Below are 22,828 nucleotides of genomic sequence, written 5' to 3'. Positions count from 1 at the left end.
TTCCAAGATGAAAAAGAGGATAGTAAAAGACTTCATTAAGATTGCAAAATGCAAAAATCAATACTTAAAAAATCAAGTATATAAAAAAAATTTAATTTACAATATCTCCACCAAGAAGAAATTACTCATGAATAAATTTAAGTGCAATATCTATACTATGAACACTAAACAATATTGTTGAAAGAAAAAAAAAGATTGAAATAAAAGCTAAGACATCCACATTTATGGATAGGAATACTTAATAGTATTAAAATGGCAATGCTCCCCAAACTGACCTACAAATTTAAAAGAATTCTTATCAGAATCCCAGAATTTAAAAGAATTCTATCAATTTCCTTGTAGAAATTGATACTGATTCTGAAATTCATATGAAAACTGAAAGGACCCAGATTAGCCAAAACAATCTTGAAATGGAACGAAATAGGAAGATTCACCCTTCCTGACTTCAGATCTTACTATAAAGCCGCAGTAATCTATTGTATGGCACTGAAATAAGGATGAACATATAGACCAGTGGAATAGACCTGAGTGTCTAGAAATAAACCCATGTATCTATGGCCAGTTGATTTTTGACAAAGGTGCCAAGTCCATGGGGCGCCTGGGTGGCTCAGTGGGTTAAGCCTCTGCCTTCAGCTCAGGTCATGGGACTGAACTGACTCTGAGACAGTCAATGAGTCTCTGAGCCCAGGACTCTGAGATCAAGCCCTGCATCAGACTCTCTGCTCAGCAGGGAGCCTGCTTCCCCCTCTCTCTCTGCCTGCCTCTCTGCCTACTTGTGATCTCTCTCTGTCAAATAAATAAATAAATAAATAATATCTTTTTTAAAAAAAGGTGCAGAGTCCATTAAATGAGGAAAGATAAGTCTTTTCAACAAATGGGGTTAGAATAACTAGATAGCTATATGTAAAAGAATGAAATATCTAGAACAACTACATATCTATGCGCAAAGAATGAAATATATAAAAGAATGGGGCTAAAAATTAGATATCTATATGCAAAACCCCTAACTCACACCATGTACAAAAAACAACTCAAAATAGATCAAAGACCTAACTATAGAACACTTTTAAAATATATAGGTGTAAATCTTCATAATCTTAGATTTGGCAATGAATTTATGACAGCAAAAGCACTAGAAACAAAAGGAAAAGATAAATTGCACTTTATCAAAACTAAAGACGTTTGTGCTTCAAAGAAAGTGAAAGGACAACCTAAAGAATGAAAGAAACTATTTGCAAATCACGTATCTGATAATATTTTAGTATCCAGAGTATATAAAGAACCATTCAACAAAAAATATATATACTAATTTGAAAAATCAGCAAAGGATCTCATTAGATAGTTTTTCTTTTCTTTCTTTCTTTTTTTTTTTTTTAAAGTTGGCTTCATGCCCAACCTGGAGCCTAACACAGGGCTTGAACTCACGATACTGAGATCAAGACCTGAGCTGAGATCAAGAGTCATACACTTAAACCACTAAGCCATCCAGGCACCCAGCATTAGACATTTCTAATAAATAATATTTAAAATTATATAGATGGGGCACCTAGGTGGCTCAGGCAGTTAACTGTTGCCTTTGGCCCAGGTCATGATCCCAGGGTCCTGAGATTGACCTGGGATTGAGCCCACATCAGGCTCCCTGCTTAGCAGGGAGTCTGCATCTCCCTCTCGTACTGCCCCTCCCACTGTGCACTCTCTCTTTCTACCTCTCTCTCTCTCTCTCTCAAAATATTTAAAAACATAGAAAGTAAATAAAATAAATGAATAAGATATAAAAGGGGCCAACCCCCCAAAACAAACAAACCAAAAAAGGCCACATGAAAAGTTGCTCATTATTATTAGGCACCAGGGAAATACAAGTGAAAACCACAATGAAGTACCACCTCTCTCCGAGTAGGTTAGCAATAACCAAAAAGACAGACAATAACAAGTGTTGGTAACAATATGGAGAGATAGGAGCCCTCATACATTGCCAGTGAGAATGGGAAATGGTACAACAGCTTTGGAAAACAGTTTGCCAGTTCCTCAAATGATTAAAGATCGAGGTACCATATGACCCAGCAATTGCACTCCTCGGTATACGTCCAAGAGAACTGAAAACCTATGCCCACACAAGAACTTACACAAAATGTTCCCAGCTGCATTATTAATAGAGCAAAAAGTAAGGAAGGAACCCAAATATTCATCAGTTGATGAGTCAATAAACCAAATGCATACACTGGAATATTATGTGCTCATAAAGGGAACGAGGTACTAATTCATGTTACAGCATGGATGAATTTGGACAATATTATGCTGAGTAAAAGAAGCCTGGCACAAAAGACCACCATTAATATGAAATATCCTTCCATTCATATGAAATATCTAAAACATGCAAATCTATCAAGACAGAAAATAGATCAGTGGTTGCCAAGAGTCGGAGCGGGAAGGGACTAGGGTGTGACTTCTAATTAGTATAAAGTTTCCTTTGACTGTGATAAAAATGTTCTGGATTTAGATACTGATAATGATTGCACAACATTGTGAATATACTAAAAACAACTGAATTGTACAGTTTTTAAGGATGAATTTTATGGTATCTGAAATGCATCTCAGTTTTTTAAATTGATAGGATACCTACGAAATACAAAACCTAACCTTTGTTAATGCCCTCCGGCTAAAGACTACCAGGAACACACATCTGGTTGGACAGACTGGGTTTATTACTCATTGCAGCAATAAATAAAACAACCAATGGGATATTGAACGGGCATCTCAGCAGGAAGGTATTAGGAAGGACTTAGAGGACTCAGGTTTATGTTAGATGATTTTGAGGAGAGTTTAAGGAAGCTGGGCTGTGTTTTAGATTGGATGCTGTCAGTAAGCAGGGGTAATCCTTTGGACACCTAAGATTTTATCTAGCATGAGGGATGACTATACTGAGACTAAAGATGTAATTGGTATTTAAAAAGAGAGAGAAGCAAGAAAAGAAAGAGAGAAAAGAAAAGCTGTGGTCACTCACTTAGCCAGGATAGAAGGCTCTATGGCTTTTCTTGTGGTTTGGATGACGTTCATGTTCCTTGTTCAGACATAACTAGAGTGGGCTTGTTTGTGCCTTGACCCGTCATGGTCACAGAGTGACTGTGAGAACACCAAGGTCAAGCTGTGAATGCTGGAGCAGCTCACGGAAACACAAAGACCTAGCTGAGAGCACCAAGCCTCCTTCCACATTGGAAGACTAGAAGATAGAAAACCCATGAAGAAAAAAATACATCGGACAAAAGCCACTACCAGCCCATGCTTTTAAATTATGAACTAAGACTTTAAAGTGACTTCCTTAATCTGTAAAAGGGTGCCCGTAGCTATGTCCTTTGGCCGTTGTAACAAATTACCACAAATCTAGTGGCATGAAACAACACAAGTTTGTTTCCTTACACTCGGAAGTCTGATATGGGTCTCACTGGGGCTACACTGAAGATGTCACTGGCCTTTTCCTTCTGGATGCTCTAGGTCGGGCTTGCCTTTTCTGCCTTTTAGCTTTTAAAGGCCGTCCCCATTCCTTGCTCATGGCCCATTTCTCCATTTTCAAAACCAGCCACAGAGCCTGAGTTTTTCTCATGTTGCCTTCTCTCTTGCCATGCCTTCTGCCTCCCCCTTCCTCTTACAAGGACCCTGGGATGTTAGCGAGCCTATCCAGATAATCCAGGATAACCTTCTCATCTCAAGGTCATCGGACTACCAACTTTAATTTCCTTTCACCATACAACCTAATTTATCCACAGGTTCCAGGAATTAAGAGGTGGACATCTTGGGGCAAGGAGGAAAGCAGGCAAGGTCAGGCATTATTCTGTTTACCACAGCACCTGAAAAAACCTACAGCAAATGTCGAAAACTTTGGTTTGACGATCAGCACTGAGAAGGCCCGCGATCACTGCTTCAGTTTAACATCAGAAAAAACGGTTTCGATTTGTCACTGCAAAGCTCCTCACACTACACACATTGCCATGGCTAGTTTCTAAAATGCAAGCGATGGTCCTAATAACACCATCTACTCACAGCTGCACCCAGCCTGAGAACACACATTCTCAGGAAGCTCTAAATCAGGGCTAGCAAATGCATGGCACCGTTCCTCCCACTTGAGTCCTCAGCCTGGGGAGGGGGGCACGTTATTCACACAGCACTGTACTCTCTCCCGTGCACCGGGGACAAAGACACAGAGTCTTCCTCAATATATCATTTGCAGCAACCACAACCTATAAATAAGGGCTGACACATGAAATGAAATCTATTTGCCAATCCTAATCTAAAGGATTAAAACCTGATCTATAAAGAAATGAGAACGGTTGGCTTCCTTTGTTCTAAATCACACACAACCAGATTTAATTTCCTAACGATGCCACAGACCTTTAAATTAGTATTTAATAAATCTCCATAGACTCATTTTATTCTTTGTGCAAAAAGAGCAACCCCAAATTTGCAGCATAGCCTCCTTAAGCTAGCCTCTTTTGCACATATATTAACCCTTTTTCTTAACGTCTGAGGATTAGACACCAGGGTAAAGGTATTACAAGACTAGTTTATTAAGGTAACTAGCTAAGACAAGAGGCTAACAGCTCAATTATGAATACTTGCTTTAATTCGTGAGGAAAATGAATTGAAAAATTTAGGCAAATATTTTTTTTCTCAAAACAATTGGGAAGCCAAATTGGAAGACTAAATTGTTTTCTAATTGTGTTTGAAGGATTCTCAAGTAAAGATAACAACAGTGTCGTTCCTAGGAACCAGGTCCCTTTAAATCTGTGTACCTTCCTTCTGAGGAACCTGAACCTCACTAATGAATTTGTGAAAACAGAGACTGTTTTATTACCCAGCTCTGTGGTATGGTTTTTAAGTAATTGCCCCCAAATAGATGTGTTTTTCCTCTTAAGATTGAATTGTTACATACCAAATCTTGAACTATGTTCAAGGGGGAAGAAAGCCCGTAGACTATCTTCGAGGCACTTACCCATACACTGACTGCCACATACCACTTACGGAGGAGAAAAAAGATTTCATTTCTAAAATTGCTCAGGCAGAGACTAGCTCTCACCACAAACCACCTTACCTCAGTGTAAGAAAACCCTGCAACAGGATTGATAAAAGATTATATTTCCCATAGCCAAGTTGAATAGGTAAAGTTTTCAAAGAATGGTAGAGGTGTTCCTCGGTTCTTCCCTTTTCCCTAAGTCTAGGAAGTTTTGGCAGGGTAGAGGAAAAATAGGATAGTAATCATGGCATTTTTCTTTAGGTGTAAATCAGTTTGTCACTCCTCTGCATAAAGCCGTCTCATTGCTACCCATCACATTTAGGAGAGAAAAATCAAACTCCTTGGCAAGACCAGGCCCTGGTCCCTTCCTGCCTCCCTCTCTAACCTCCTACCATTCTCACACCAAACTTTCCACTTTCCCTCTAGCAGGCCAAATTTCTTCATACCTCAGGACCTTTGCACTTGCAATATTCCTTCTTCCTAAAATGTTTCTTTCCCTGAGACCCTCACATGCTTTATTCTTTCATATCATTTGGGTAACTGCTCAAATGTCACCTGCTAATTGAGGTTCTTCCTGACTCCTCTATCTTAGAGAACACCTCTCTTTTTTCATAGCACTTATTGGTATGTACTTGCACACTCTGTCTGTTCTGCTGAAACAGAAGATTCAGAAGAGCAGGGAGGGACCAGACACCAGAATAGTTCCTAGTGCTCAGCGCATGCTTCGTCAATCTGTGTTAAGTGCTTAAAATGAATGCCATCTCAACAGAAAGAAAATAAACCTGGTGGTTTCTGCACAAGTCTCTCTCTTTTAGGTCAGTTTCCTACTCCCTAGTTTGGGTTTTAACCCTCTAAAATCCCATCAATCCCTTCATTTCACTTCCTCAACCCTTCTGGTGTAGGTCATCACAAGCCATTTGGAAAATGGCCAATGCCCCTTTACTGTGGTATGTCTAAATTCCGACATCGTAAGAACTGCCTTGCTCCAAGAAGTGACTGTGAATTTAGCAGGGAACGATAAAGCAAGATGTGATCCAATATAAAGGTGGGGTTTTAGGCATGTTCAAATGTTACTCTTATATGAAGCTTTTCTTCCTTTTACAAAAATAATACTTTCAGATGGGAACTCTAAACAATATATTAGCCAAAATAAGAAAATAAAAATTTTGGTATCATGTATTTATAGTTCTGTTTTCTATTTGTGCGTGCATCAACTTTTAAAACAAAAGTTAGCTCTTATTCTTCATCCATCTTTGTAAGCTGCTTTATTTCAATCTAACAATATATAATGAGTATTTATGTCATTAATTATTCTTCCACAGCTTGATTTTAATTACTTTGTCAACAAATATCTATTGAGATTTAATGAAGCATTGTCCTTGAGGAAAGCAGGTAGGGTTCTCTGGGATCAAGCATTTTAGTGCAGCTACCTCGGCGAGAAATGAAAACTTCAGATCAGTTGTTTTAGAAGGCAAAAGAGCGAGAAGATCGTGGTTTTGGAGAACTAAAAATTAACTTTGGTTTTATTTCGAGTTCCAAGATGAAGCTTGACAAAACACAGAAGAGTCCATCCAGAATAGGCAACTAAAACTCAAAGTGCTTATTGATTAAAACAGAACTCATCTCACTAGAATCATGTTAAGGTTGAGAGCGAGATAAAAGGACATTCGAGGGAGATCAGGAAAGTGTATTCCACCTGGAAAAGCAAAGTTGGTTGTCCAGAGCCCCAAACCAAAAGACAGACTCCTTGGAGGGAGCTTCGGTGGGCAGAACCTAGAGGGTCAAGTGACAGAGAGTAAATAGCTCCCGCTTAAGTCACGGAGGGGTTACAATGGGGACGCTTGCTGTCCTGGTAGGACCAGTAAGAGAAGGTTCAGTATCGACTGGTAGTAGATGTGGGTACAACAGGAAAATAACAACGCCTGGGGCCTGGAGAAGGGAGGGACCTGCAGACCACAAGAGGCATAGGGTACTAAGTTCCTCAAACAGACTGCTCTCTTCTGACCTCCTCCCCTTCCTCAAATTCCTCTTATGCCTTCTGGCAGAGCCATCTCACTCTTTACCATCTCAACGTGACACACCAGATCATAACCTCAAGCCTTCACTTTCCTTCTCTAGAGTAGCCACCTCGCTATAATCCTTAAGCATAACAAGTGTCTCTCTAAGAGCAACTCGAGAGCTGGTTGTTGGAAGAACGTTATCCAGCTATAGCTGGAAAAAGAAGAGAAACTTTAGAAAATCTATAAACCTAAGTCAGTATTCTTTGCAAGAATCAACATTTCTCAATTGCCCTTGCACCCCGGTCCCTCCTGTACAAGGAATGACCCTTAAACCATGATGGCAGTGGAGAATCCAGCTCCAGAGTGGGAGAGCAAGGAAAGGCACATCTCTGTGTGTGGTGCCATGTGCAAGGAAGAGTGGGAAAACCAGAGGGAAAGCACACCTGGACACGACAAAATATATGGAATCCAGAGCTACCCACAATCGCACGCAACCCATTCTTGCTGAAATAAAACCCCATCTGTCCCACACCATCATTTTCCCCTTATTAAATAAGATGCCAAGTGACGTTCATCAGACCGGCGGTTGGCCTATGCAAGAACAAACACGAGAATCTCGCTAAGTTTGTTTCTGGATGGGAACAACGGGGATGGCCGTTGCTGTTTGCGGACCTTCCCCGTCACAGCGGCTGAGTGACTGGCAACGGGTGGGCGGGAGAACGGCCGCGGACTGTGCCGGGACCCGCTGCTTTCTTGCCGGGAGAACGGAGGCTTGTCAATTACGTTGTCAGGCAGCAACTTATGTTGAATTTGAAAACAGTAAATGTCATACAAAAGCATAAGTGATTTATATACGAGAGTACAGGAGCACTTAAAATCTGCAATGTAATGAAATGAGATACCGACAGATTGCATGTTTTGTGGTTATTACCACAGAGAGGAGGGGGAAAAAAAAACCCTCTAGAAAAGAAATAACTATTTGAGAGCAATCAGCTCCAAAGCACGAAGCACTTCCCACCTCACCCCCTCTCCCAATTCTTGGAACATTCAGTCAATCTATCAATCTGACTAACTAATAATGCCTTGGCACTTTAAGTAACAAAAGCTATAGCACTCAAATAAAAAAGTCGGGCTGTTCTCCGCTGCACTTTGCAAGCTGACAATACACCACCTGACAGAATGCAGACGGTCTCGCTGAAGGCAAGGGAGGAAAAACAAAACCAAAACAGAGGAGAAAATTCAAGACAGGTGATAAGCCGTAGCTAAACTGACCATACGCAGGGCGACCCATTTTGAAGCAGTCAATCTCCTGTTTGTTTTTTGAGGTTTGGTCCTTTGAAACCACAGTTTTACACAGAAGTTTTGAAATGTTTGCTTCTGTTGCCAGATCTGGTAGCCAGAACAAAACAAGTGCAGGGAGGAGAAATCAGAAACTGGTCACACACCTCGCTCCTCTTGGATTCCCTGATTCCCTGCGATTCCGTCATGGAGGCTGCCCTGACCTGGGCCTCAGCGGCTTCCAGTCTGCTGACAGGACTTCAGTCTGTCCCGCAGCTCTCCTCTCCATTGCTTTTGGCTTTGTTCTCGGGATTCCGATGTGGATTCTAACACGCTTCCATAGCTATTTGACCCCTGGATTGGCTTCTTGCACTCGGCTGCATATTTTATGCTCCCTGTCCTGTCTAGGCCTCAGTGCGGCCTGAGCTATTTCCTGTCTTGCCCTTTTGCCTTGTAGAATTCCTATTGTCTTCCCTACTTTTGAAATCTTTACTATGCTTTTTCCTACAGTACTTTTACTGTGGCTCCTTTCACTGTATGTCTCTGTAACGTTGCAAGCTAGCTCGCAAACTTTCAAGGCAGAAAGCTCAGCTCATCGACCAACAGTCAAAATGTCAAAATGTCTGCGCTCCCGGTGCCTGGTCCATCTCGACACTTTTCCAGGAAGTGAGGCTACTTCCGCTCAGGCAGAAACTCATCAACCATAATTAAATATAATACAGAACAACTCTAAATGATCCCTGCCCACCAGAAAGAGGCACTGTATTCTTTAAATAAGTGGAAACTTGGAGCCTTTGGACTAGAGTCAAGTGCATTTTCCAGCCACTACCTCTGAACTGTAATATTAATTATTGTTGCCAAATGAGGGAGCTCATTAGAGAATTTTCTTGAGTAAAGGGAAACGTCGGGGATTCCAAACTGGGAGGCTCAACCTTGATTTTTAATTCTTCCTTAGCCAAGGTGCGATTGCAATTTCAGAAGTCTATGAGGTGGGCTAGTCTTTACCACACCCTTTCTTGTGTGCTTTTATCCTGGGATACTCTGACAGTCCAACATGTCTGTCTGTCTTGCAGTTAAACCACCATAACTCAGTGTATCCTGTGCATTTTTTTTTCCATTTAAAAAAAGCTTTACATTTCTAGGGTCATTTCCCCTAAGGAACATGGAAATCGCTTTCAAATGTAAGTGTTATATTCTGTTTGACGTACACCGGTAAATTCCCTGGCATCATCAACAAGGAAAACTAGAATATAAACTCCAGGATTACATATAATGAGCCATTATCTCTCAAGTCCTAAATTGTTCCCTTATCATAAGGGAGTTTCTGCTGAGAGGCACAGTAACTCCTTTATTTATCACTCAGTGCTGATGGGTTTATATTTAAACATGAGGAAGTATAGTGGGGAATGTAAGATTGAAATGGTTCCTGACTCCTCCTAGTTTACTTTCTAATGCAGAATGATATCACACATATAAAAAGAGATGACTACTATGCAAATAAAAATGAATAAAGGACATTCATGGATAAGCTCTTCAGTAGAGAATAACATCCTGAATTTTTTTATCAGGAAATTTACCTAAAGTGGGAAGTATATTTAAAATCAGACATAACACTTCAGATTCCAATTCTACCACTTCTGGCTGGGAAAGCCTAGGCACGTTATTTAAACTTCCAGGACCTTCTTTTCTTCTCATCTGGTAAAAATAGATAATTTCTAATATCATCAAAATTAAAAAGATAAAAAGCCTCAAAAAGTGCTAGTTCCTTTTCCTTCTTCCATAGATGTTATTCAACATTCTCACCAAACCACCACCCCTACTGAACACACCTCTCCAGAATACTGGCCCAGATTGGAGCCTCCCCAGGACCTTTGCATTTGGATGGGCCAGAAGGCTCATCCCCAAGATCTTTCCATGGCTAACTCCCCATTATTCACTTTCATCCCAGATCTTGCCACCTCAGAGATGTCTTCCATGCTGTAAACACTTTCTATCCTGTCATAGGATACTTACTGCTACATGAACTAATCTTATTATTTGTTAGTTCCACAATTTACTGATCAGTCTACACACACACAGAACAATCTTCAAAAAAGAGAGAACATAAATACCTAATTTGCTCCCAGATGAGCATAGTGTTTATACCTGACTCTGAAAATGATGGACGGCCAGGAGAGTGCATGAGGTTACCATCACAGAAAGAACATTCTGGCCACAGTGTGAAAAATGGATTGGCTCTGGAAAAGGCAAAATTACGGAGACAGTAAAAAGATCAGTGGTTGATAGGGGGTAGGGGGTGGAAAAGATGAATAGATGGAGCACAGAAAACTTTTAGTATGATAAACTTTCTCTATGATGCTATAATAGTGGCTACATTGTCATTAGCCATTTGTCAAAATCCATATAATGTACAATGCCAAGAATGAACCCTAATGTGAACTATGGACTTTGGATGTTAGGACTGTGCCTGTGTTGGTTCATCAGCTGTAAATAAATGTACCACTCTGGTGGGGATGTTGATAATGGGGGAGGGTGTGCCTTTGTGGGGGTAGGGAGTATAAGGGAAATCTCTGTACTTTCTGCTCAGTTTTTCTGTGAACCTACAACAGCTCTGCAAAATGAAGCCCCCCCCCCTTTTTTTAAATGGATTGAAGAAAGCAAAGTTTTAGACAGGGAAGTGGGAATAAGACTGGAATAATCCAGGCAAGATATGACCAAGGCTTAACCTACAGCTGGAGGAGACACCTATACAGTCTAGGTTTTATGTCCTCTCAGTGTATAAATGTCTCTCTCAAGCAGAACACCTTGACAGGGACATAATACCATGAATGTGATCTCTCTGGCATCTAGTATAATGGGTCTGTTACCTGCATTGATCTATCTCTTATTTTCTATTAATTAAAAAAAAGATTATATTAATTTGAAGAGCCAGTTCCTATAATAGGCTCTTAAGCAGTTTATAGTCAATGAAATCCCAAAGGTATTTCACGTAATATATTGTCAAAATACATGTTCTCCATCTACTTTTAAAAAATCTTTGTCAGTTACAAACTGACCTGCTTGGCTATTGTGATCCTTCTGATTCCTCATTCATTCAATATAGTATCAGGCTTATATGTCTCTCCAGGATGTGTGTCACCCCCATATTGTAAAAGCAACCCTTCTATATTTTTATCCCATGGCAGGAAATGATTCTTTATCAGCAAACAGAGAACAGAGACTTTCAAAGCCTCCCAATGCCCTTCACCTTTCATTTCAAGCTCTGTTCTATGTACTAAAGTCCAGTGCAAGGAAGAGGCTGCCAGGAATTTCTGTATTTCTTTATTTGTGAAAAAGTTGCCCGTTCATTATGGGGCTAAGAAGTCTCCTGGGACAAATCTAGAGAACTTCATCCATTTTTATATGAATATATTAATCTAATCCTGTCATTTTCATTGTCAAATCACATTTCTCCATCTGGTCCACAAGCTATCAGGAAAGAACTCATGTATTCTGGGGGCCGTGTTGAAGCCAAGTGTAGTGCCAACTCGGCACGCCTGCTTCATGCCAGGTCCCATTCTAGAGGGATACAGCACTGATTAAAAGTGACAAAAATCCTGGAGGAGAGGCAAGATGGCAGAGGAGTAGCGGACTGAAATGAAATCAGGTCGCAGGAGTTCAGCTAGATAGTGATCAAACCATTCCAAACACCTACAAACTTAACACGAGATTGAAGAGAAGAAGAGCAGCAATTCTAGGAACAGAAAATTGGCCACTTTCTGAAAGGCAAGGTGTGCAGAGAAGTGAATCCAAGCCATGGGAAGATAGACCACAGGGGAAGGGGCCGGCTCCTGGCAAGCAGTGGAGCAGTGGAGCACAGAATCTGAACTTTTAGAAGTCTGCTCCACTGAAGGATATTGCTCCAGAGGCTAAGCAGCAGTGGAGTCCTCGCAGGGACAGTGTGGACTCTGGACCCGTGGGGTCACTGAAAGATCGGGGATATCTGAGTGTGAGAGAGCTCCCAGAGATCAGAGTGGGGAAGCTGACTACAGAGACAGAGCCAAGGAGTGAGCTCTCAGCTCGGGATTACCTTATATAATGATACAAAGCACTGTTGGGCCACTGCTCTTCGAGCAGGGACCCCACAAGTGGCAGATCCAGGAAGACTCACCTTCCTCCTCTGGAGGCAGGGATATGCTGGGTTTGGAGATCCCAAATGGGGCTGTGCATCAGAGACAGAAATGCTCAGTCACAGGCCAGGTGAGCCCAGGGCGTGGCCGGAGACAAGGAAGACGGGAGTGATTAATCCCTTTTCTCTGAGGGCACCCTGAGGAATGGGGCCCCGAGCTCTTGGCTCCTCCGGGCTGGAGATTAGGAGGCCGCCATTTTCATTCCTGTCCTCCAGAGCTCTACAAAAAGTGTTCAGGGGAAAAAAACTCCCGAGAGTGAACTCGAACAGATTTCTTAGCCTGGCCCCTGGCAATGGTGATGCAATTCCACCTTGGGCAAAGACATTTAAGAATTACTACAACAACCCCTTCCCACATAAGATCAGCAAGAACATCCAGCCAAGACCAAGCTCACCGATCAAGGAAAACAGTGGAACTCCAGAGAAAGGAAAAAGCCATGCACGTAATTCATGGCTTTCTCCCCATGATCCTTTAGTCTTGCAAAGTTAAATTAAATTAAATTTTTTTAATTTTATATTTTTCTTATTCTAATTTTTAAAACTTTTCCTCTTTCCTCTTTTAATGTTTTTTTAAACTAGTTTATCTTAACAATACCTATCTAAAAAAATCTATTTAAATCTTCATTATTATAGTCATATTTTATCCTTCATTGTATTTAACCTTATATTTTGTATACATATAGGGTATTTTTTTTTAATTTTGGATACAATTTCTTCTAATAGATCAAAATATACCCTAAATCTAGCACAGGGCTTTGTTCTAGTCTCCAGCCTGAGCACATTCTCTCCCTATCCCCTTTTTTTCTTCTTTCTTTTCCCAACCAACTTATCTTATTTTTTTTTTTTTAGAATTTTTTAAAAACTTTCATCTTTACAGTCATAGTCCATCCCTTCATATTACATATATATTTTTTTCCTTTAAAAATTTGGGAGGTAGTTTCTTCTTTGAGACCAAAATACACCCCAAATCAAGTGAGTGGCTCTGTTCTATTCACTAGTCTAATATATATATTTTTATACCTCCCTTCTACTCCCTTCCACCCCCCATTTTGGGGTCTCTTCTGATTTTATTAGCATACATTTTTCTGGGGTCTTTGCCACCCTTTTAGTATTTTATTCTCTCATTCATATATTCTTATCTGGATAAAATGACAAGGCACAAAAACTCACCACAAAAAAACAAAACAAAACAAAACACTAACAAAAAAACAAGAGGCAGTACCAATGGCTAGGGACCTAATCAATATAGATATTGGTAATATGTTGAATCTAGAGTTCACAATGATGATTCTCAAGGTGCTAACTCAGCTTGAAAAAGGCACAGAGGATGTTAGAGAAATGCTGTCTGGAGAAATAAAATCCCTTTCTGGAAAAATAAAAGAACTAAAATCTAACCAAGCTGAAATCAAAAAAGATATTAATGAGGTACAATAAAAAATGGAGGCTTTTACTGCTAGGATAAATGAGGCAGAAGAGAGAATCACTGATATAGAAGACCAAATGATGGAGAATAAAGAAGCTGAGCGAAAGAGCAACACAAAACTACTGGACCCCGAGGGAAGAATTCAAGAGACAAGTGATACCATAAGATGAAACAATATTAGAATAATTGGGATTCCAGAAGAAGAAGGGGGGGCAGAAGGTATAGTGGAGCAAATTATACTAGAGAATTTCCCTAATATGACAAAGGAAACAAGCATCAAAACCCAGGAGGCCCAGAAAACTCCCCTCAAAATCAATAAAAATAGGTCCATACCCCATCATCTAATAGTAAAACTTATCAGTCTTAGTGGCAAAGAGAAAATCCTGAAAGCAGCTCGGGACAAGAGGTCTGTAATATACAATGGTAGAAATATTAGATTGGCAGCAACTTATCTACGGAGACCTAGCAGGCCAGAAAGGACTGGCATGATATATTCAGAGCACTAAATGAGAAAAATATGCAGCCAAGAATACTATATCCAGCTAGGCTATCATTGAAAATAGAAGGAGAGATAAAAAGCTTCCAGGACAAACAAAAATTAAAAGAATTTGCAAACACCAAACCAGCTCTACAGGAAATATTGAAAGGGGTCCTCTAAGCAAAGAGAGAGCCTAAAAGTAGTAAACCAGAAAGGAACAGAGACAATATACAGTAACAGTCACCTTACAGGCAATACAATGGCATAAAATTCATATCTTTCAATAGATACCTTGAACGTAAATGGGCTAAATGCCCCAATCAAAAGACACAGGATATCAGAATGGATTTAAAAAAAACAACAAACAATATGTTATCTACAAGAAACTCAGATTAGACCCGAAGATTAAAAGTGAGGGGGTGGAAAACAATTTACCATGCTAATGGACATCAAAAGAAAGCTGAGGTGTCAACCCTTACATCAGATAAATCAGATTTTAAGCCAGACTATCATAAGAGATGAGGACACTCATTTCATACTCAAAGGGTCACAATATCATACTCAAAGGGTGTATCCAACAACAAGATCTAACAATTTTAAATATCTATGCCCCTAACGGGAGCAGCCAATTATATAAACCAATTAATGATAAAATCAAAGAAACACATCAACAATAACACAATAATAGGAGGGGACTTTAACAGCCCCCCCCTCACTGAAATGGACAGATCATCCAAGCAAAAGGAAATAAAGGCCTTAAATGACACAATGGACCAGATGGACGTCACAGATATATTCAGAACATTCCATCCCAAAGCAACAGAATGGACATTCTTCTCTAGTGCACATGGAACATTCTCCAGAACAGATCACATCCTGGGTCACAAATCAGGTCTCAACCGGTACCAAAAGATTGGGATTATTCCCTGCATATTTTTGGACCACAATGCTCTGAAGCTAGAACTCAATCACAAGAGGAAAGTTGGAAAGAACTCAAATACATGGAGTCTAAAGAACATCCTACTAAAGAATGAATGGGTCAACCAGGAAATTAAAGAAGAACTGAAAAATTTCATGGAAACAAATGATAATGAAAACAGAGCTGTTCCAAATCTGTGGGACATAGCAAAGGCTGTCCTGAGAGGAAAGTATATAGCCATACAGGCCTTTCTCAAGAAACAAGAAAGTTCTCAAGTATACAACCTGACCCTACACCTAAAGGAGCTAGAGAAGGAACAGCAAAGAAAGCCCAAAGCCAGCAGAAGAAAAATATAAAGATAAGAGCAGAAATCAATGAAATAGAAACCAAAAGAAGAGTAGAACAAATCAACAAAACTAGGAGCTGGTTCTTTGAAAGAATTAATAAGATTGATAAACCCCTGGCCAGACTTATCAAAAAGAAAAGAGAAAAAGAATCATGAATGAAAGAGGAGAGATCACAACCAACACCAAATAAATATAAACAATTATATTAACATATTAAGAGCAACTATACACCAGCAAATTTGACAATCTGGAAGAAATGGATGCTTTCCTAGAGGCATATAAAATAAACTATCAAAACTGAACCAGGAAGTTATAGAAAACCTGAACAGACCCATAACCAGTAAGGAGGTTGAAGCAGTCATCAAAAATCTCCCAACAAACAAGAGCCCAGGGCCAGACATCTTCCCAGGAAATTCTATCAAACATTTAAAGAAGAATTAATACCTATTCTCCTGAAACTCTTCCAAAAAAATAGAAATGGAATGAAAACTGCTAACCTCATTTTATGAGGCCAGCATTACCTTGATCCCCAAACCAAAGGCCCCATCAAAAAAGGGAATTACAGGACAATATTCTTGATGAACACAGATTCGAAAATTCTCACCAAAATACTAGCCAATAGGATCCAACAGCACATTTAAAGGATTATTCACCACGACCAAGTAGGATTTATTCCTGGGCTGTAAGGAAGGTTCAACATCCACAAAACAAACAATGTGATACAATACATTAATAAAAGAAAGAACAAGAACCATATGATACTCTCAATAGATGCTGAAAAAGCATTTGACAAAGTACAGCATCCTTTCTTGATCAAAACTCTTCAAGGTATAGGGATAGAGGGTACATACCTTACTATCATCAAAGCCAGCTATGAAATACCCATAGGGAATATCACTCTCAATTGGGGAAAGCTGAGAGCTTTTCCGTTAAGGTCAGGAACACAGCAGGGATATCCACTATCACCACTCCTATTCAACATAGTACTGGAAGTCCTAGTCTTGGCAATCAGTCAACAAACTGAAATAAAAGGCAACCTAATCGGCAAAGAAGAAGTCAAACTCTCACTCTTTGCAGATGACATGATACTTTATGTGGAAAACCCAAGGCTCCACTCCCAAACTGCTAGAACTCATACAGGAACTCAGTAAAGTGTCAAGATATAAAATCAATGCTCAGAAATCAGTTGCATTTCTATACACCCACAGCAAGACAGCAGAAAGAGAAATCAAGGAGTTGATCCCATTTACAATTGCACCCAAAAACATAAGGTACCTAGGAATAAACCTGACTAAAGAGGTAAAGAATATGAACTCAGAAAACTATAAAGTACTCATGAAAGAAATTGAGGAAGACAAAAAGAAATGGAAAAATGTCCCTTGCTCATGGGTTGGAAGAAAAAATACTGTGAAAATTTCGATGCTACCTAAAGCAATCTAGACATATAATGCAATCCCTACCAAAATACCATCCATTTTTTTCAAAGAAATGGAACAAATAATCCTAAAACTTATATGGAACCAGAAAAGACCCCAAATACCCAGAGGAATGTTGAAAACGAAAGCCATAGTTGGTGGTATCGTAATTCCAGACTTCATGCTCTATTACAAAGCTGTCATCATCAAGACAGTATGGTACTGGCACAAAAACAGACACATAGATCAATGGAACAGAATAGAAAGCCCAGAAATAGACCCTCAACTCTATGGTCAACTAATCTTCGACAAAGCAGGAAAGAATGTCCAAGGAAAAAAGACAGTCTCTTTAACAAATGGTGTTGGGAAAATTGGACAGCCACATGCAGAAAAATGAAACTGGACCATTTCCTTACACCGCCCACAGCAATAGACTCAAAACAGATGAAAGACCTCAATGTGAGACAGGAATCCATCAGAATCCTTGAGGAGAACACAGGCAGCAACCTTTTCAACCTCAGCCCCAGTGACTTCTTCTTAGAAACATCACTAAAGGCAAGGGAAACAAGGGCAAAAATGAACCACTGGGACTCCATCAAGGTCAAAATCTTTTGCACAGCAAAGAAAACAGTGAACAAAACCAAAAGGCAAGACAGAATGGGAGAAAATATTTGCAAATCACTTATCAGATAAAGTGCTAATATCCAAAATCTATAAAGAACTCAAACTCAACACCCAAAGAATAAATAATCCAATCAAGAAATGTGCAGAGGACATGATCAGACATTTCTGCAAAGAAGACATCCAGATGGCCAGCAGACACATGAAAAAATGCTCAACATCACTCAGCATCATGGAAATACAAATCAAAACCACAATGAGATACCACCTCACACCAGTCAGAATGGCTAAAATTAAGAAGACAGGAAATGACAGATGTTGGCAAGAATGCAGCAAAAGGGGAAGCCTCCTACACTGTTGGTGGGAATGCAAGCTGGTGCAGCAACTCTGGAAAACAACATGGAGTTTCCTCAGGAAGTTGAAAATAGAGCTACCCTATGACCCAGCAATCGCACTACTGGTATTTACCTAAAGATACAAATGTAGTTATCCGAAGGGGTATGTGCACCTGAATGCTTATAACAGCCATGTCCACAATAGCTGAACTATGGAAAGAACCTAGATGTCCATCAACAGATGAATGGATAAAGAAAAGGTGGTATATATGCACAATGGAATACTATGCAGCCATCAAAAGAAATAACATCTTGCCATTTGCAAGAACATGGATGGAACTAGAAGGTATTACACTGAGAGAAATAAGTCAATCAGAGAAAGACAATTATCATATGATCTCCCTGATATGAGGAATTTAAGAGGCAAAGTGGGGAGTTTGGGGGGTAGGGTAGGAAAAAATGAAACAAGATGGGATCGGGAGGGAGACAAACCATAAGAGACTCTTAATCTCACAAACAAACTAAGGGTCGCTGGGGGAATGGGGAGTATGGAGAGGGTGGTTGGGTTATGGACATTGGGGAGGGTATGTGATATGGTGAGTGCTGTGAAGTGTATAAGTCTGACGACTCACAGCCTGTGCCCCTGGGGCAAATAATAAATTATATGTTTAATAAAAATAATTAATTAAAAAAGTGACAAAAATTCTTGCCAAAATTCCTCGCCCTCATTGAACCTACTTTCCAGACTCTTCCAAGACTCTGTTCTTGAATTCCAGTTTCATGCCATAATCTTGGGCAATCTCTTTTAAAGTAGAATAACAAGTGGCAGGTTTTATAAAAACCTACAATCTACAATCTCTATAGTCCAACCCAAATGTAGATATCCTTGGTTTGCTTCCACTGTAAATGACGTTCTAATGGTACCTGAACATTCTATTCTTTTCCATGAACTTCAAGTTATTCTGTTTATTAGGCTTTCTAGGGGATTTTCAGGTCAGGATACCCTTAAAATTCTACGCCTCTTCTGGGTATTGGTTCTCAGTTTCTTCCCCCTACTAGTTTTATACAGGCCCTCTTTAAATTCTGAGCTCCACAGAGTGCTTCTGAGATGGAGGCATTTATTTCTTTCAACACCTCCCCATCTGCAGGCTGCTCCTGACCACAGCGGGGACAGACAAATCCACCTCTGGTCCTGGATCTTCCACCGATTGGCTGTTACTAGGGCAAATTACTCACCCTCTCATAGCCTCTCTCATCCACAAAATATGAATAATCAGGCACACTGCAGAGCACTGTTGTAAAGAGTAAATGAGCTAATATAAAACCTCAGCAAAGTGTCTAGCACATAGGAAACCCTCAGCATTTATATACACAAGGCCTAATGCTCTTGATTTATGTTCTTGTTCTGGGTGTCTGACAATGTCATCCAATCTCTTTCTTTCTGAAATTTTGAGTTTGTGTGCTAGCATAAATGTCACTTATCCGAGGATACCATGGATTCCTATAGCCCAGACACCCACTGTCTCACCTATAAGATTGTGGGCTCGGTGAGGATCAGGGGCTTGGTTTTCTTTCTTGTCCAAAACTAGTATAGTTGTTGGCACATAAAAAGGCATGCAAATATCAACTGAAGAACTGACTCAATTTAGGAAATATGTGACTGTGCACGTTCTCCCATACTCTACATACTTAAGAATGACAAGGCATTGTCTCAATTCCCATCAATTATAAATCACTAACCACATTTTCTTGTCTGTCAGAATTAAGTAATGAAAATTCTCCTCATTGATACTCTACGTCTTGAGGGATGACACTATCATCTTATTAGACACAGAAATAAGCTATACTCTTCTTAAAAGCTTAACACACCCTCATACTGTTCTTGCGGCTGCTATGTTACATCTGCAATAGAATTTTATGGTTGTTGACACAGTCATGTTTGAACATGGAAATATGGGGACCATTTTGTGTACAGTACTTTTTTATCTCTACCTGACATATGCTAAAAATCTAACAGTGACAGTATACTGAGGAAGCATGAGGCCACATAGGCCAACTATAAATATTAACAGAATGACTCTATAGATGATAAGGCTGGGGAGTTCCTAAGTATTTAGTGAGAATCTACTGTGTGGATAGCCCTCTGGTAGTTCCTATGATAATATAAAAAACGCATCTATTTGAAGGGTAAAATTCCGTATTAAACCATACAAATAACACTTGAACTATAGACTCTGTTCTTGAATTCCAGTTTCATGCCATAATCTTGGGCAATCTCTTTTAAGGTAGAATAACAAGTGGCAGGTTTTATAAAAACCTACAATCTACAATCTCTAAGTCCAACCCAAACGTAGATATCCTTGGTTTGCTTCCACTGTCCTGTGATTAAAAGAAAACACATAAGCCCATTTCTCTAGAAACAATACTGCAAGCATCACTGGCTGAAGGATAAACTGATAATAGAATCACCAGCTGGGAACAGGGGAACAGGGGCCTAAAAGAGACATATATGTATCTATGTGGCTATTTTCTCCCCCATCGCATAAATGTGTTTCTCTTGGTGGTTGCCTATCCTGTAATTCATGTTCAGTATGTCTTCCCTGTTGACTTCCTGCTAGAATTTCTCAAGTCCAAGCACAGAGATGCCAGACTGTTCATGGGGCTTTGGGCAAGGTCTCTCCTCAATAGCCTGGCACCAGTCTTCACTTTCAGACCTCAGGTTAACCCAAATATAATTAGGAATCCAAAATCACCAAAAAAGTAACTTCCTTTAAAATAGTCATTAAAGAGAGAAAAGTCCTAAAGGCCTATATGTATGTTAAAATTTTAAAGAATACACAGATCCACAACTTTTTTCCATGGATATGATTTACAAACTATTATTTTTTAGATTGAGATTTCAGGAGCTAATGTCTATTACGTCATGACTGAATTTTTTCTGTATATTATTTCTTTGAGTTACTTAGATGAATTATCTGTAAAGGATATCTTGTAAATATTTTCAAAATATTAAAAATTCCATGTTTGATCACCACATTGTATATTTTAAATATCTTAAAATTATGTCAGCTATATCAACATAAAACTGGGGGGAAATATATAGAACATATCCAGGACCATTAAAAAAATTCCTTGTTTGAAATACCACCCAAAGATAAAAGTAATTTCATCTACAAAATAAAACCATTGGAAGTAATCATTATTAAGTAAGTAAATGGCAAAAAGGTAACAAATGTCACATAATAATTGAATCAGCCAGCACCTAGAACACCAAAATACAACCTGTGGCCCAAATATGGCATGTCTTCTGCTTTGGTGAATGAAGTTCTATTGAATGTAGATACCCCCTAGTGTACTGTCTACGGCTGCTGTCTCACTGCAGTGGGAGAGATGAGTAGATGCAGCAAAGATTATATGATAATCAAAGCCAAAAATATTTATCATCTTGCCCTTTACAGAAAAAGCTTGCTACTTACTCAAAAAAGAAGACAGTGTACTTAATACTGTTGATAAAATAAAATCATAAAATATAACAAAATAATAAATTATTAATAATAATTAATAATAAATTAATTCTACAGTTATCCCCAAAGCCAAATGAAACTGAAGGACTATAGAATGTAGGCATAATAATCAAGTTTTATAGGTGTAAAAAAAACCTCAATAAACTCACCAATTAATAATTATAGTTGACATCTGTTGTGTTCCTACTCTGGTAGCAACTGTACATATATCATTTCTAGTTGTCAAAATAACCCTCCTGGTAACTATTGGATATAACCATTTGACATATCGGGAAGTTGAAACCAAGAGAACATTCTGAAGGCCACACAGATCTTCCCAGCTACAAAGCCTTCATTTCAAAGAACATACCAGGAACATCTTTTCTAAGCAGTGTTAAGCATGAATCGACATCACAAATATCTCCAACATGCTTCTGCACTCTGCACTAAGAAAATTTTAATATAAAAAAGTACTTCCAGAGACTTCTGATTAAAAATGGAGTAGAGTCATTTCTGCTCCACTCTCTTCTTTGAAACCAGTTGAAAAATGAGACACAGAGTGATACAATAAATAGAAATAAGACACAACTCCACACCATAATTAATTATAAAATACACTAAATGCAATGAAACTGAATTTATGTCTAGCTAGAACATTAAAAGTGGACACAAGAACTTGTTATCAAATAGTCCATGATTTATTTATCTGTTCATCTGCTCAATTTGTTTTTCTTCAAGCTAAGTCTTTGCAGAGATGGGGCTCATTTTCCCCATGATCTGATCAACTGAGTTCTCCAGTCTATACAGTTTGTTTAGGCTGTCAGGAATAACATTAAAACACCACAAGAAATAAACCCACTGATCTTATCAGTTTGTCATAATTCACTTCCATATTCAGCTCTTCCTAACTTTTCTCTCTCCTTAAACCCTCAGTTTTTGGTGATTTCAGCAGATGATCTTGCCTCTTACTTTGCTTTGTATAAAACAAGACCAGCTGGAAAAAACAACTGTTTTCGTGGTCTGTATTAAAATTGTTATTATTATATGAAAATCACTAGCTTGACATGTGTTCACTACCCTAGTCTAATAGCCACTTGCTGCTCTTCTGTTTTTTATACTAGCAGTATTTTACTGAAGTAAAGTTTATATGTAGTGAAATGTACAAATGTTCCATGAATTTTGACGAATATGTACACTCATGTAATCATCATCCAGATAAAGATCTAGAATAATTCCATCACACTAGGATGTTCTCTCATGCCCCCTTTTCAGGCAATTTACTCCCATGCCTTGAGGCAAAATGACTCTAATTTCTACCATCATAGATTCATTTTGT

The sequence above is a fragment of the Neovison vison genome, chromosome 10 (genome assembly GCF_020171115.1).
Source record: "Neovison vison isolate M4711 chromosome 10, ASM_NN_V1, whole genome shotgun sequence".
NCBI lineage: Eukaryota > Metazoa > Chordata > Mammalia > Carnivora > Mustelidae > Neogale > Neogale vison.
The sequence above is the reverse complement of the archived record's forward strand: the minus strand, read 5'-3'. Positions refer to the sequence as shown.